The sequence below is a fragment of the Solanum lycopersicum genome, chromosome 5 (genome assembly GCF_036512215.1).
Source record: "Solanum lycopersicum chromosome 5, SLM_r2.1".
Lineage (NCBI taxonomy): Eukaryota > Viridiplantae > Streptophyta > Magnoliopsida > Solanales > Solanaceae > Solanum > Solanum lycopersicum.
The window spans coordinates 22,059,663-22,075,961 of NC_090804.1; the positions used below are offsets into that span (position 1 = coordinate 22,059,663).

General features: G+C 32.5%; 1 long non-coding RNA gene and 1 pseudogene across 1 annotated transcript; one reads left to right on the forward strand and one right to left on the reverse strand.

The window, feature by feature from the left end:
* Window positions 1-3,175: 3,175 nt before the first annotated feature.
* LOC101266637 (BTB/POZ domain and ankyrin repeat-containing protein NBCL-like) lies at window positions 3,176-4,161 on the forward strand (annotated as a pseudogene).
* A 6,930-nt stretch (window positions 4,162-11,091) lies between these two features.
* LOC138348540 (uncharacterized) lies at window positions 11,092-12,784 on the reverse strand. The gene is made up of 2 exons (XR_011221218.1): window positions 12,048-12,784; window positions 11,092-11,366 (listed from the first exon to the last, which is right to left on the reverse strand). It is a non-coding gene; the product is annotated as an uncharacterized lncRNA (long non-coding RNA).
* Window positions 12,785-16,299: the final 3,515 nt, after the last annotated feature.

Sequence of the window (16,299 nt, forward strand, 5' to 3'; positions counted from 1 at the left end):
GAGGAGATATTGTAGCAGCTGGAGGTGCAATAACGGATTAGCCCCAGTGAAAGGAAAAGGTTACTGAGGAAGAGTTTTCTTTTAGTGATCACAATTTCCTCAAACTTCGGTTTCATATTAAAAATTTATATTGACATTTGGATTGTCCAACTTTTTTTTTCCTTTCATGGTTTTATACTTGCCGTGAATTACAAATTATCTCATGATTTTATTTGTATGTGTCAGTTACTTGCACAGGTTCCACCAGAAAAATCAAACTTTATTCACACTAAATATTTATTAAATAAGGTATATAGGACATTAACCAATTATATTAGCATTTTTAGTTGTCCCTCGAAATTCAATACACTGTCTGGTAGCCTCATGATATTGTCAAATCATATATTTTATGTGAATTTTGATTTTTCCATTTCTATGTAAAAGACAAATATTTTCTAATATTTCTAACCCTCTTTAATATTAACCGTTTTTCGCATGAAGTGTTTATATTTTCAGCAGGATAGCAAGTGTATACCTGATTCATCCAACAAATTCCCATAATATTTTACTTTCTAGGTGATAAGATTGGCTTAAGAAGCACCAAATCAGATAAAGTATTCCAAAAAAGATAAACACGTCAAATTAGAATATTTCAAAAAGTACATACCAGCCGGCAACATCTTCCAAGCTTTGTAGCATTGTCTTTATACCTTGTTAGCATCACAATTACATCAGAACGAAGAAATATTTTCATTAACTAATGGAACCAATCAGCTACAGAGTGTGATAGCTGAAACTCACCAGTTTTGCGCATAAGCCACCTATCGCTGATGCGCTGCTAGTATAGGCTCCATGCTTATTCGATTTTTCCTGTCAAACAAAGACAGAGCGGCCAAACGTCTACAACACAACTTTGATACTGTAACAACCTCTTGCTACTTGCACGTTATAAATTATACATCTCTCAAGAAAGCAATATCTTTAACCTGGAGAAGATTACATTCTAACAATGAATAAGAAATTTGTCATACAAAATTACTTTAGTAGCAGGGATATTTTTGGCAAGCATCTGCAAGTGCTATGCAACTGCAGTGTCAATATTTTACAAAACGAAAATGTCATCACAATAAAGAGTGAAAATAAATACAATAGTTCTTAACATGTATAATTTTTTAGCTTTTAGAAAAAATAAAATTACGTAATTCTTGTGGCCCAGTCTTGTTATTTAGGTGGCATCACACGCATATATATAAACCATCAATTAAGTCACCTTGAATTTTGTAAAAGAAAAACAAACTTGGAAATTACTGAATGTAGGGCCTATTGATATAATCTAAAGTGCAAACTTTGTAATCCTCAAATACCTAATTTTCAAGTATAACAAAAAGGGAAAATTGTATATAATTATAAACTATTAATTTAAATTAAATGCTATAAGTATATTTTGATCTAATTGTATCCTATAGCAAACTATAGCTATTTTCGTCACTCTCCTTGGTGGAATCTCGCTCGCCACTCTCGTTTGGTGGCAGTCTCGCTCGCCTCTCTCGCTTTTTATACAAACACAAATGTATAAAATGTGTCTGTGTTTGTATAAAGCGAGAGAAAATTGTATAAATACATATATTTTCATTCCCCTCTCCCAGATATCGCTCGTCACTCTCCCTAATCTCGCTTGTCACCCTCACCTCTCTCGCTTATACAAAAAAAAATAAAATATATAAACAGCATATCTGTTTGTATAGAGCAAGAGAAAATTGTATATACACATGTAAATATATATATTTTCATCTTATACACTTATAATTATACAATAAAAATACTCCCCTACCCAGTTTCTTTTGCCTTTCTCTCTTTCTCGTTTTATACAATTCGATTCAATTGTATATTCCCTGCCCAAGTCTCTTTTAACATTTCTCTATTTCTCAATTTTTATAAATTCAAATTGTATATAATCGTCCTATACAATTTTAATTATACAATACAAATATTTTCCTGCTCAAGTCTCTTTTGCCTTTCTCTCTTTCTCGTTTTATACAAATTCAAATTGCATATAATTTCTCTCTTTCTCGTTTTATACAATTCCTTCAATTGTATATGTATAGCGAATTATACATATATATGTTTTCTATGGAGCGCAATTATGTAAACTTTGCTATAGCATACAAATATGAATTTTGTGTTTGCTACATGTGAAAGTTGCCCTAACAAAAATGCCTTTAAGACGCATCTTGTGAACAAAAGGAATATCGTCAAATTCCACTTAAATCTCCTTAACAGAAATACCTCAGACGTTTAAATTTTTGACACATTTACTTTAGAATAAATTCGAACAATGATAAAGAAATTTAATCTTACAAAATGACATCTGAGTCGATCTTTCCTCAATGTTGCATGTTGCTCGCAATTATCAACTTTTACAATATGTAACTTTTTTTATATCAGGAGGAGGGGAATTTTTTTTTTTTGAGAACTATTTCTCCTTTAGATGTGAAATAGACAGTGTCGCTGGAAAAGAAAATAAAAATAGATAAATCAGATAGATTATGAAAGTGAGGAGCGACGCATAGAAAATCAGACTCTAATCTTTCTGGTGCCAGCTTATAACAACGCATAGAAAATCAGTCTGTAATCTTTCTGGTGCCACCCTATAAGTTATAACACACTGAAATTTTGATTTGAAACCAATTGAACTAACTTAATATCATAGCATCAAGAAACATTGTAGCAGCATTCCAAAAATAGCAGCAGGAGTGACTTTAAGTGTAGTAAAAATAGCAGGAAGTACGAAATAAATTTTGCTGATGCTGATTTAAATTTCTAACTTATGTGTTAAATGAAAAATCTTATGATTTTACATCAAAATTTAACTTAAAAATCAGACTATGATATAGAGTCATGTCTTTCAATAGTGATTTATATACCCCCAATCAAATCCACTTTCCTAATTTGTTTTCATGAACCAATGTTAAAAAGTGGAATTATTTGATGTTACACTGTATATAATCAAGACTATGCACAAAAAGACATGTATCAATTGTCTTTTTTATTAGAAAAGATAAAGACTTTCTAAATATGTCAATGTATGAAAACTAAATCACATTAGTGACATTTGTGAGTCTTGTTTTTTATTTTTAAAACTATGTTTGACTTGTTTGAGATTGAAGCGTAGTTATTATGTTAGCAATTGACAAGAATGGTGGAAAAAATATCAATTGAGGATGTGATGAAAGTATTAATTGCTTCAATAAAACAAGACATGCCCCAAGTACTTTGGACTACTTGTTCTCATTTGGTTGCAAAATCAGGCCTTCCACCTGAAATCGTAGCCAAACACCTTCCTATAGACGTTGTCGCAAAAATCGAGGAAATTTGCCTAAAAACTTCATTAGTGCGAAAATCCTTGATCTCTCACCATCACCAATACCATCACCAGCACGACCTAATTTCGGCCTCGGAGCTCGAGGACCAAAAATTCAACGAATGAGACAAGCCCTAGACTCATCCGACGTGGAATTAGTCAAACTTATGGTCAGGGAGAAGGACTATCTCGATGAATCGATCACGTTACACTACGCGGTTGAAAATTGTAGCTGGGAGGTTGTGAAAGCGTTAGTCGAGCTCGGTGCAGCCAACGTGAACCACCCGGTTGGTCCAGCTGGCAAACCCCCCCTCCACATTGCATCCGAAATGCTGTTCCCCGACATGGTGGTAGTCCTACTAGACCACCATGCGGATCCAAATGACAAAACGATGGATGGGATCACTCCACTCGACATTCTAAGAGCCCTAAATTCTGATCTTTTATTCAAAGGAGTGATCCCTTGTCTAACTCATATCGAACCAAATAAACTACGTCTATGTCTTGAGTTAGTTCAGTCCGCAGCTATGGTAATTTCACGAGAGGAAGAAAATACAAACAACGATCCATCTTCCACCGCGATATTTCAACCTATAAACAACGAAGATCATGGTTCTAGCACGAGCAACACGACCAATGTGGGAGGTAATAACCTCAATCTAGACTCGAGGATGGTGTATCTGAATCTAGGTTCTAGTACTTTGATTGCACAACAAATAGGGTGCAACAGAATGACGAACGATGATATCATGATAATAGTCACAATAAACAAAATTCATGGTGGATTTGACCCATCGTCGATGCATCATCCATATTTATGATGATTATTTTCTATCTTTTGCTTATCTATGATCATTATGAAACAAAAATAGGAATGGTAAATTAAATATTATATATGATGGTCAAGTAATCTCATGGGAATATTATTAATTACTCAAAATTGCATTAGTACTATGTTTCTTCTCAAACCTTTCATCATCTTTCTCTTACCATATATATATATATATAGTTAGTTAGTTAGAATTTTACGAGTCAACTAAGTTTTGTTATATACATTTGAATTGTTAATTATATTACTTTTTAAATATAATTTGTAGATGTACTAATTTATTTCGAAAAGCTTAAAGCTCTTCTTTTTGAATTCATGATCAAAATATGTGTCAAATAAATTGAAATAAGATGAATGTAACAAAGTTGTGTTTGCTTTAACATATTGAAATTAAATTAAAATTATAACCTGAATAATTTATCTTATCTTCTATATGGAATGAAGTTATATTCATATTTTCATATTTAAATAACATATCATTTTTAACTATTAATATATGCAAAATTCTAATCAAATCGTATGATAAATTTAATCTGATAATACAATGGGCATTTAGCGGTGGAAATGATTTTTAAAAAATTAATAGACAAAAAAGAATCTAAGTTTTCAATTTGCGTTTGATGATAATCAAGGGACGCAGGCCGAATTTTCCACCAACTAATGGCCTGTCAACTCTTTTAGTTTAATATTAAATTAATTCTTTTAAATATTTATATTAAATGAATTATATTTTTTTTTGTTATGAAACAATATAATGTGGATGTCCACTACTCTAAAAAGTTATTACATAACCTTCTCAATTATGAAGATAATCATAATCTCCATAACCTGCAACTTATAATTATTACTCTTGTAAAATTTTCCTTCTATAATCTCCATCATTATATTCATGTTAATGTCATATTTATGACTAACCTTTTGTATGCCTCTATGCTACACTATAAATAGAGGCATAAGAGTTCATGTTGTAGGCACTTGAAGATTTGATGAATAAGAAATGCTCTCATCTTTTGTCTCCATATTTCTATTGCTTTATATTTTATATTCCTTGACTTATTTTGCTTTAGTTTTACAAAACGTTATCAGCACGAGTTGCTCATTCTCCGTCAAAAATCAATGATAGGTATATCTTGATTTTTTTATGAATTATCCTAGTAATTCTTCTTGCAAAGTATAATTCATATTATATATAGTATTATTTATACTAACAAAGTCTGTTTCGTGGTTATTTGAAAGTGGTGAGTAAATTATGATAATCTTCATAACAATATTGACAGGAACTATTTAAATGTTTTAATTTATTTTAATTTGGGGCTTCTATATGGTTCCAACATGTTGTTCTAATTAATAGTTTTGTTCATTTTTATTCAATTTTAAGTCAAATTGAGATTATATTTATGATATTTAATATTTACTATTTTTGATAATGTATTTGATTTATAAGATATTGGATGAGAGTAAGACGGTGAATTCAGTTTTCACCGCACCAAGTGGGTAAGACATCGAGTAAAGTCTCGATGCACCTAGATAATAAGAAGTTGGGTTCAAGTCCCATCAGTTTATGACCAATATGAGTAAGACATTAGGTTTAAGTCCTAATGCACTATAATGATGACTAACACAAAGTTGTATAGTTTTGACTGAAAGTCATAAAATTTACCTAATTAATTTGCTTCATTCTCTTATATGAATGTGGTAGCAGTGCATAATATGTCTGAAAAATGACAAATGATTGAATGTATGTATATGGATGTAGTAAAATGTTAATGGTCATCATTTTAGTAATAAAAGGAAGAACATGGTGTGTTCTTAAGATGATCCTTCAAATGTGAAGGTAATTTTATCCATCAAAGTGGTATAAAAGGTTATTGACCACATTGTTGTTGATGTAACCCAATTTGGAAAGTTTTTTAAATTCACCATAAAATAAAGGAATAAAATGTGGTAGATTTGGTACATTTAACCTCTTAAAGTGATGTTGAGGTGAGTCACATAAAGCCAAAACATGACAATGAGTTTCTAATAAAAATTTATACAAATGTACAAATGCTTATGGTCTATCTCTTGAAGAAAATGTGACTGGTGTTTGTATATATAAGAACATGTTCATGTATTGTTGTATGAATGTCACATCTCACCTCTACGGGGGGTTTGAGAGATTGAAAGAAAATCTTTTGACATAAATGGTCATTTTGGTCATATATATACTTTGAGTACTATACAAATATTGTGGTGTGTTTTATAATGAACTATTGGAGGACAAAAGAAAGAAAAACCTTTTCTGTAAAGGTTGTGACCATGATCAAAATAAATGTTTTTGTGTGACAACACAAATTTGTCATAGGTTATCAAGGAATAAGTCTTGAATGTAATAATTTTAACAATGACAATAATAATAATTTTTTGGTTACCATAAGGATGGAGTTGTGAAAATTGTGGTAGTAGATAAAATTAATTGATAGTTTTGAAAGGGCTAATTTGTTACTATCTGGAGGAATGAAATTATTCATAATATTGGGGTTGTAGTAAGTCTCAAAAGAAACTTTTTAAATTTTGGAAGAATTGAAACAAATATTATATTGAGACTATAAATTATGGAAATATTTAATATCTTCAAATTACTGCAATCAAAGTGGGTAATAAATATTTACGTATAAAATTATCCATTTTTTCCCGTTGTTTGTTATATACAAATATGAGTATGGTAATGGAATCACATGTAAATGTAAACTAGAAGTTTACTTGAATAAATATCAGTCGGCATAATATGTTGGCCATTCCGATTCAATTGTGATGCAAAAGAAAATGAGAATTCACGTGCCTATATGTTGAAGAAATAAAATATTTTTCAAGAATTCTCTTTTGTAGCTTGTTCTCGTGATAAAATGATCATTGTACTAGCTAAGGTTGGGATTGTATCCCCTCACCTACCTTGTAGACTGTTAACTATTATTATTTAATAGATGTATCTATGGTATGGTCATATGTGCATTTTTATCAACTTACAAATTAATTTTTGTAAGGTTGTTTGCTCGAATTATCAAATTAAGAGCACGGTTTCAAACTATAAAGGTTGGTTTAGCAGAAATTGTATATAATTTTGTATGAGATGAGTTTATTTAATATGTATGCATCAAGCCAACAAGATTCTCCCAACACAATTGGTTCACGGTCAAGAACCAAATAATTTCCATCTAAAATTTTTGATGTGTGCACATATGATTTTATTGCTCCACCACGCACAAAGATGAATCCCCAATTGAGATTGAGGGTGAATGTTAGATATCCTAACATTAGGGGGAGATATGTGTAGCAGCTGAAAATTATGTGTGGCATGAATTATCTAGATCTTCGTTAAAAAAACTTGAAGTTCAAGAGATAATTTATTTGCAAAATGTTGCAAGTAATTCGCCAGATGTTTTTGCTGACCAACATTTTAATTAAGTTGCAAATGCTCCAATAAATAGTCCTTGAAGCACAGGGTCTATGGTACGCCAGAAGCATGATAAACCAATTGATTCCAAATGTAAAACTCCATAAGAAAGGAGATGAGCAAATTATCAAAATGGTCATTGATAATGATGTATGTACTTTGAAAGAGCACTATGACATAACACTTCATAAAACCTTGGCAAAGATTCAGGTACCTAAAAATGATGAAAAATGAAGAGATCTCGATAAATTATGTCGTATTAAAATCGATATCAAAATGACCGTCAACGGTATATTTGATATGAAATAACACTCAATGCTATAAATGGTTACGAAGATTTTAAATTTGAATCTGTCACATAGTGTGCACAGATAAATGATTAGCCAAATAAAATGCACTATTTAAATAAATTTTGTTTCACTTATTAAAATGATGTTTTTGAACTTATAGTTCATAGATCAAAATATATGTCAGTGGGGTACAAATGAATCATTGTGCGAAAGTATAACCATAAGATATGAAGTACGACTTGTGCTTCGGAGCATAAAGAATTTTCGCAAAAATCCTGACATTATTAAATGGAGATACATTCTCTAGTGGTGGATGCAATAAGACTTATTGTTTCACTCTAGCAATAGATGAAATACTTGAATATGCATAATGATTGATTATTACGTCTAACTAGACGATGAAGGTTATATGAAAATTCTTGAAGGATTTAAAAGGGCTTAAATCAATTCCATTAAATACCCAATCGTTTTGAGATTTCTTAACACAAAGAAAGAATCTTTTCAGCCTCATGAAAATGATTTATAATAGCATGTATTGGTGCAATTACATATTACTGGTTATGTAAATGCTAGAAGATTTGTGATTTTCTTTAAGGAGAAAAGATGAGCTTTTATAAAATTGATCAATCTCTCATGAGTCAAAAATGATTTGATTGTGTAGATGCAAAATATTCATTTAATCTACACAAAGCTCGACCGCAAATGAGCCATTTGCTTATATATGGAGGCACAAAAATATTTCGGCATTCAACTAACATTGGTAACCACTTCTTCAAATCGTGCAGAAATATTACTGATCTATGAAGTAAGTTGGGGTGTGTTTTATTGAAATCATGATCTATCATATTTAGAACATATGTGATTTTTCAGCCACCATATACAACAATAATATATTGCTCAATTGAAGGGAGAATATAATCAAAACAGATCGAACAAAGTATAGTTCACCAAAAGTCTTTCACACATGGTCTTCAACAAATTGGTGAGATAGACGTTCAAAGGTTTATTCAAGTGATAATATTGTAAACTTATTCACTAAAGATTGCCAACATCAATATTTGGGAAGTTGTGATACAAGATTGGAATGCATTGTTTTCGAGATATCAAGTGAAGCTTTTATCAGGGGGAGAAAAATACATGTTGCTCTCTTTTCCTTAATCATGGTTTTGTCCCAATTAGATTTTCATGGTAAGATTTTTAACGAGGCAACATTCAAAGCGTATTAAAAGATATGTGTATTCTTTTTCCTTCGCTAGGATTTTTTCTCACAGGGTTTTTTTCCTTATAAAGTCTTAACGAGGCATATTATCTATGGACATTCAAGGGGGAGTGTTATAAAATAATATAATTTGAATGTCCACTACTCGAAGAAGTTACTACATAACCTCCTCAATTATGTAGATAATCATAACCTCCATAACCTCCAACTTATAAACATTACTCTTGTAACATATTCCATTCATAACCTCCCTCATCATATTCATGTTAATGTCATGTTTATGACTGACCTTTTGTATGCCTCTATGCTACACTATAAATAGAGGCATAAGAGTTCATATTGTAGGCACTTGAAAATTTGATGAATAAGAAACATTCTCATTTTTTGTCTCTCTATTTCTATTGCTTTATATATATTTCTTGTCTTATTTTGATTTAGTTACAACATTTTTAAATATTTATGTCGTGGACTATTTTCTGCAACCAATAATTTTCTTGTCTCCAGAACCCACCGCCTGATTTCCATCTTGCAGTTTTTGTCTCAAATTAAATATTATATTAATTGAAGTCGTAGCATTTAATATATATATATATATATATATATATATATATATATATTTTGAAAGAAAAGTGCAAGTTTTTTTTTTTGGGTGTGTAAATTTATACCTTTTAAAAGTTTTAATTTAAAAGTTTCAAAAATAAATTAAATACGAAATAGCTGATTAAACAATGAAAATTTTAAAGTTTTTTTTTATCCACGAGAGACTGAAGTTTCATAACATGTTTGATGTTCGAGTTATAGAATTTTATTTACTTTCAGAAATAAAATTATAGAGATTCAAAATATAGTTTCACTAAGAAAGAACGATAGATTGTTTTGAAATTTTCCAAAAAATAACACATATACATGTGTCATAATTTTATTTATCGATTGATATTTATTAAATATTAAATCAATACATAATATTGTGTCATGTGACCTTATTTAATCTTATGCTAAATTAAATAATATGTATATTAAAATTTTTAGATGACACAACATAATATCCCAAAAATATAACAAACAGTATCCATAAACCACTCTTTTTTGAAGAAGAATTTTCTAATCACAACATGATTCGGTTATGAAAAAATTGATTGGCTTGTCTTGCATGAATGCAACATTGAGTGTGACTACACAAATAATGGCTATTATTAATATAATTTATTCTGGATTCATCTTTGCAAAATCTATCCTCTTCTTTGTCTCTTGTTCCCTTTTTCTTTTTTTTTTTATAAAAAAAAAAATCACTTTTTAACTTACAAAAAATACAAATGTTTGGTGAATTATTTTGCATGTTAGTTTTCATGAATTTAAGGTCATGCCCTCGAAAGACATACACTAAGAATTTTCTTATATATGAAAATAAAGATAACTTGCCAACCCCTGGGCACATATGAGAAATATGAAAATAAATATAACTTGCCAACCCCTGGGCACATATGAGAAATATGAAAATAAATATAACTTGCCAACCCCTGGGCACATATGAGAAATATTCCACCTTTTATCGCATATATTGAAGACAAAATTTAAGTGTATTTTCTCTGATCACTTAAAGTTTTTTGATGAGATTGTCATACACTTGAACGTATTATGAGGTGTCGTATCGAAAACATAATTAAGTAGAAGTTGATCATGTTGTACAAAATGATAATCACACTCAGGATAATGTTCAAACTAAATAGTAATAGGAAAAGAGTAACAACGACACCAAATATTAAAATGGATAAATATGATACCCGAATAAGTAATACAATAATATTGATGAAAAATTTGGTAGTGTCAGAAGACTACTACTCAACACTCTTTTTGTCACGACCCAAAACGAGCCGCGAGTGGCACCCACACTTATCCTACTATGTGAGCGAACCAACCAATCTAAACCCCAACATTTCAATCATAATAAACAGAAAAATAATGCGGAAGACTTTAAACTCATTAACGAAATCAATAATTAATTTCTAAAACTCAAACTTATCATTATCCCCAAAATCTGGAAGTCATCATCACAAGAACATCTATCCTCAAATTACTAAGTCTAAGAGTATCTAAGAAACTAAAATAACTAAAACGATAGTCCATGCCAGAACTTCAAGGCATCAAGACGTGAAGAAGAAGATCCAGTCCAAGCTAGAAACAATAGCTCACCCTGAAATCTGACGTGATGAAGACTGGCTAGAGTTGCGGTTGAGTTGAAGACGACGGCATGGTTGCTGCACTCCACAATTAACAAAAAGAAAACATACAAGTAGGGGTCAGTACAAAACACGAGTACTGAGTAGATATCATCGGCCAACTCAAAATAGAAAACAATATATATCGAATAATAACATAAAATCAACTACAATACTTAACAGGTAGCAAACAACAAACACATGAACCATTGACAACAACACCATAACAGGTACACCATCAATTTCAACATCAAGCAAAGCTATGAGGACTCAAGCCTCCACACCATACTCACTTGGGAAACAGGTTCATTAAATTGAGTACATTAACATAATTCGAAATCATTTTTTTACTATCCTGGTGTTGGAACGTGACACTCCGATCCCCTAATACTACGTGTCGGTTCGTGACACCCGATCCATTAATACTACATGTCGGTTCGTGACACCCGATCCATTAATACTACGTGTCGGTTCGTGACACCCGATCCCCTAACCTCATTCCTTTAGTCCATCAAGCCTTCTTTTATACCAAGGCATCATCATTAACAAAGAGGTTTTAAGGTTTAAGATTCAACCGCCTCATCATGCTTAATTTATCACAATTATGAAATCACATCATGCGAGCACACAATTAAGCATATAGAAGACTTTACAATACTACCCAACACATATCATTCGCTATTAAGAGTTTACTATGAAATAGCATAAACCATAACCTACCTCCACCGAAGAATTCGTGATCCAGAAATCTACTTTTCCAAAGCTTTGCTTTCCTCTTCGTTCTCTCCTCTTGATCGATCGTTTCTCCCTCTCTCTGTTCTTTTCTATTTTTCTTATTCCAACCCTGTTTTTCTTTTACCCTAATTAGCATATAATTAAGTATGAAAGATGACAAAAGTAACCCACTAATTAATTCAAGGTTATCTCCTTTAACCCCCAAGTAATTGAATTATTAACATTAAACCACTAACTTTATAATTATAAGCAGGAATAGTCCAAAACGCCCCTTAAAATAATAGAAATCCGACCCCGTTAGGGTTACACAGTCTGTGACGGCCCGTCGTGCCTACGACGGTCCATCCTGCTGCTTCCGTCACAAAGTCCAGAGAATCAATTCATTAAAGAGTCTGTGACGGTCCGTCGTTCCCACGACGGTCCGTCCTGCCATGTCGTCGCGAAGTTCAGAGAGTTGTTCTCAGTACCCAAATTTTTAGAATCTAAGTGTTTTGGAACGAGACCCCCTCGACGGTCCGTCGTGCCCATGACGGTCCGTCGTGGGATCCGTCGACTCAGACAGTTATTACCAGAAATAAACTCTACAGCTCAAAACGACTAAACAGGTCGTTACACTTTTATTTCTTACAACTCACAATAGTATTACTTGCACACTATTTTCTCACAAACTAAGAAGTAGTTTGTGGATTACTCTCTCTTCTCTCTATTGCTTCTCTATTTTGGTGTGTCTTCAAGTGTTCAATTACTACTCTATTTATAGAGTTTTTTTTTGAACACTTGTTTACATCATTGATGACATAATGTGGTAGCCAATTTCAACAAAAATTTGGCTGCCTAACTCTACCAAACTTTGACTACCTACTTCCACAAATGTGGCTACCAATTTTCACATTGGTGGCTACCAATTTTCACATTTGTGGCTTGTAATTTCAACAAGTATGGCTACCAAATTAATTGTTGCCAAGATTTATTATCACAAATCTCTCTCTTAATTTTTATTTTTTCTTCTTTACTCCAAGGCTTGATCTCAATCTCTGAAAATCTTCAAATTTGAGAGGCTTTGTAAAGATATTCACAACTTGATCATGAGATTTCACATATATGAGCTCTACCTCTTTCTTGGCAATGCATTCTCGGATAAAGTGATACTTTGTGTCTATGTGCTTGCTTCGATCATGGTACACTGAATTCTTTGCTAGTGGTTGCGCAGATTTGTTATCAACATAAATCATTGTTGCTTCAACTTGTGGCAAATTGAGTTCCTTCAACAATCTTCTCAACCAAATAGCATGACATGTACATGATGTCGCAGCCACATATTCAGCTTCACAAGTCGAGAGAGTAACAATTGATTGTTTCTTTGAACTCCAAGAAATAACACAATCACCCAAGAAAAAATAGAAAACCAGATGTGCTTTTTCTATCATCAACATCTCCCGCATAATCACTATCACAATATCCCTCAAGATTAAAATTATCAGAAGAAAAATAAAATAGCCCAAGGTCGATTGTACCTTTTAGGTAGCAAAGAATTATATTAGCGACCTTTAAGTGAGTGGAGGTAAGAGCTTTCATGAAGCGACTTACTACTCCAACTGCAAAAAGTATATGTGGTCTCGTACATGTCAAGTAACTCAGACTTCCTACGAGACTTTTGAACAAAGTGGAATTCTTTTTTTCTCCATCGTCAGACTTTGACAATTTTATTCCACTTTCTTATTTGGGTGTTCACAGGGTTGCAATCAAACATGTTGAACTTCTTAAAATCTCATTTTTATAGTTTTCTTGAGATATGAAGATGCCTTCTTCCATTTGCTTTACTTCTAGGCATAATTAATATGACATGAGCCCTATGTCCGTCATCTCTAACTCAAGGGACATCTTTCTTGAAGGCTTTAAATAAAATTGGGTTGTTACCCGTTAGAATGAGATCATCAACATAAAGACAAACAAGTAGAATATCTCCATTAGTATGGAATTTAATGTAAAAAGCAAATTCAAAGAGACAACGAGTAAACCCATTGTCTTGAAAGTATTTGTCAATGCAACTACTCCAAGCTCGTGGAGCTTGCTTCAACCCATATAAGGCTTTCTTCAAGCCCAACGCCTTATCTACATGATTTTTAACCACAAAACCAAATGGTTTCTCAAAATAGACTTCTTCTTCAAGAGAATGTCGATTTGTCATTTAGTTGATGGATCTTCCACTTCATTTGCGCCGCTAAAGATATCAATAGACGGATTGTCTCCATGCGGGCAACAGGCGCATAGACTTCCTCATAGTTGATGACATGACTTTATTTGTAGACTTTAGCCACAATTCTTGCCTTGTATCTTTCTACTTCTCCATGGGCATTTTTCTTCGTCTTGTATACCCATTTGACTCCAATTGCTCAATTGTCCTTGGGAAGAGTTGTCAACTCCTGTAAGACCCCAAAATGAGATAGGTTTATAGAGAATAACAAGTTTGTGTTAAGGTTATAAGGTCATAAAATCACTTATAATATGGTTTAGAGGCAGTGTGTAAAGTTTGAAGTGATTTGGAAGTTGAACGTCAAGGGACGACCAGAACGTTCGACGACTAGTCGCCTATGTGCCTCATATGCCCATCTATGTTTATATAATGTGTGTCATGAGATTATTAAGCCTTAAAATGAGTAATAATTATTTTAAATATGGTATATGAAGTTTTGAGAAGTTTGGAGGTCAAACGACCAAGAACGTCCAAGGCGTTCGAAAGATAGCCCTTAAGACGCTCAACTTGTGTCCTGATGGGGCCTAGCCTGTTTGTACAAGTTGCAGGTGTTTGATTTGGGTGAAACTTATGTGGAAGGTCTCAAACTTTTTAAGGGTTTTATTTACGTTAGAAACGTCCTGGTACGACTTCTAAAGGGCCCCGTAAAAGGACCAACAAGAAGGACCCAAGGCTGGTCGAGACACTGCCTTGGCAGTGTCAATCGACGGACCAAACGATGGCCAGTTGGTCAACCAACGGCCTGTAGGTGAGGTCTCGTCGATTGGTACTTAACTTGTTCAGGCCTCAAGCCAAAATTTGGCCAAGGATCAAACGACGGAAGCCAATGCACGGCCAGTCGACTGATCAACGGCCAGTAGATGGCTCCGTCGATGGTGGCCTGTAAGTTACTGTCTGCGTCTGTTTTAATTAAAAGGTGAATGGAAAATTCACCCACGTCCTAACCTGATTCTAATAGGATTATTTAGCTACTTTTAGGTGTATATAAGGGAGTAAAAACGTGATCAACCCCACTCCCAATACAATTCACCAAATTAGATTTTTCCCTCCAAAAATTTTCTCTCTAGAAACTCCATTATTGGTGAAGCTCAAGAACAACTTGGAGATTGGATTTCCATGGATGAATCATCAAGTTTTAGAGATTTTAATGTAGATAAAGGTATGGTGATCCTTAATCTCTCGTTATCCTTCCATCTAGAGAGTTAATCTCAAAGTTTTTAAAGAGAAAAATATGATCAAGTGCTTCTTCTTCTTCATTCTAGCCATGGGTTCTTTATTAAATTGATTAAAAAATTATAATATGAATGTTTTGATGATTATCCACTGATTTTGATGTGATTTTCAATCCGGTTGCATGATGAACCCATGCATCTTTCACAAACTCAATTTTAGCCTATGTATGACTATCTTGATCTTATGCATGTCGATTTTTGATTCAATTATGTTAATATGATTATGTATACTGTTTTTCATGTATATTTATGTTGAATTATTGATTAATAATCCATGTGAATCCATGCATGAAGATTTGAACAAATAGCTGATGTTCTATGTGTTCACTGTAAAGTTGGTCTTTTGATGATTTAATGGGGAATTAGATTGTTCAGGGCTGGTTGTATCTACTGTCTTAATTGGATATTATGTATGAACTATAAATAAGTGATTTCATGTTGATCAATGTTGGTTAGCCTATGATTCTTCTACTCTCCATGGATGTCTTAAATAACAAGTTCATTGTAATCTAAATGTTATAGCAATGATAGTAGAATTTCCTGTATATTATATTTTCATTATATACTATATTGATGATATTAATATATTGGGGGTATAAATTCTTGATTATCAAATAAAAGGAATCTTGGCATGAATTGATCTAGGTTCTTCTAGTCTACAAGTTGAATGTTGTAATGAACATTATGTGATCTCAATTCTAGGGTAGATGAAGCATGATTTAGATTTGATTTATATATTTTTGGCTACTGC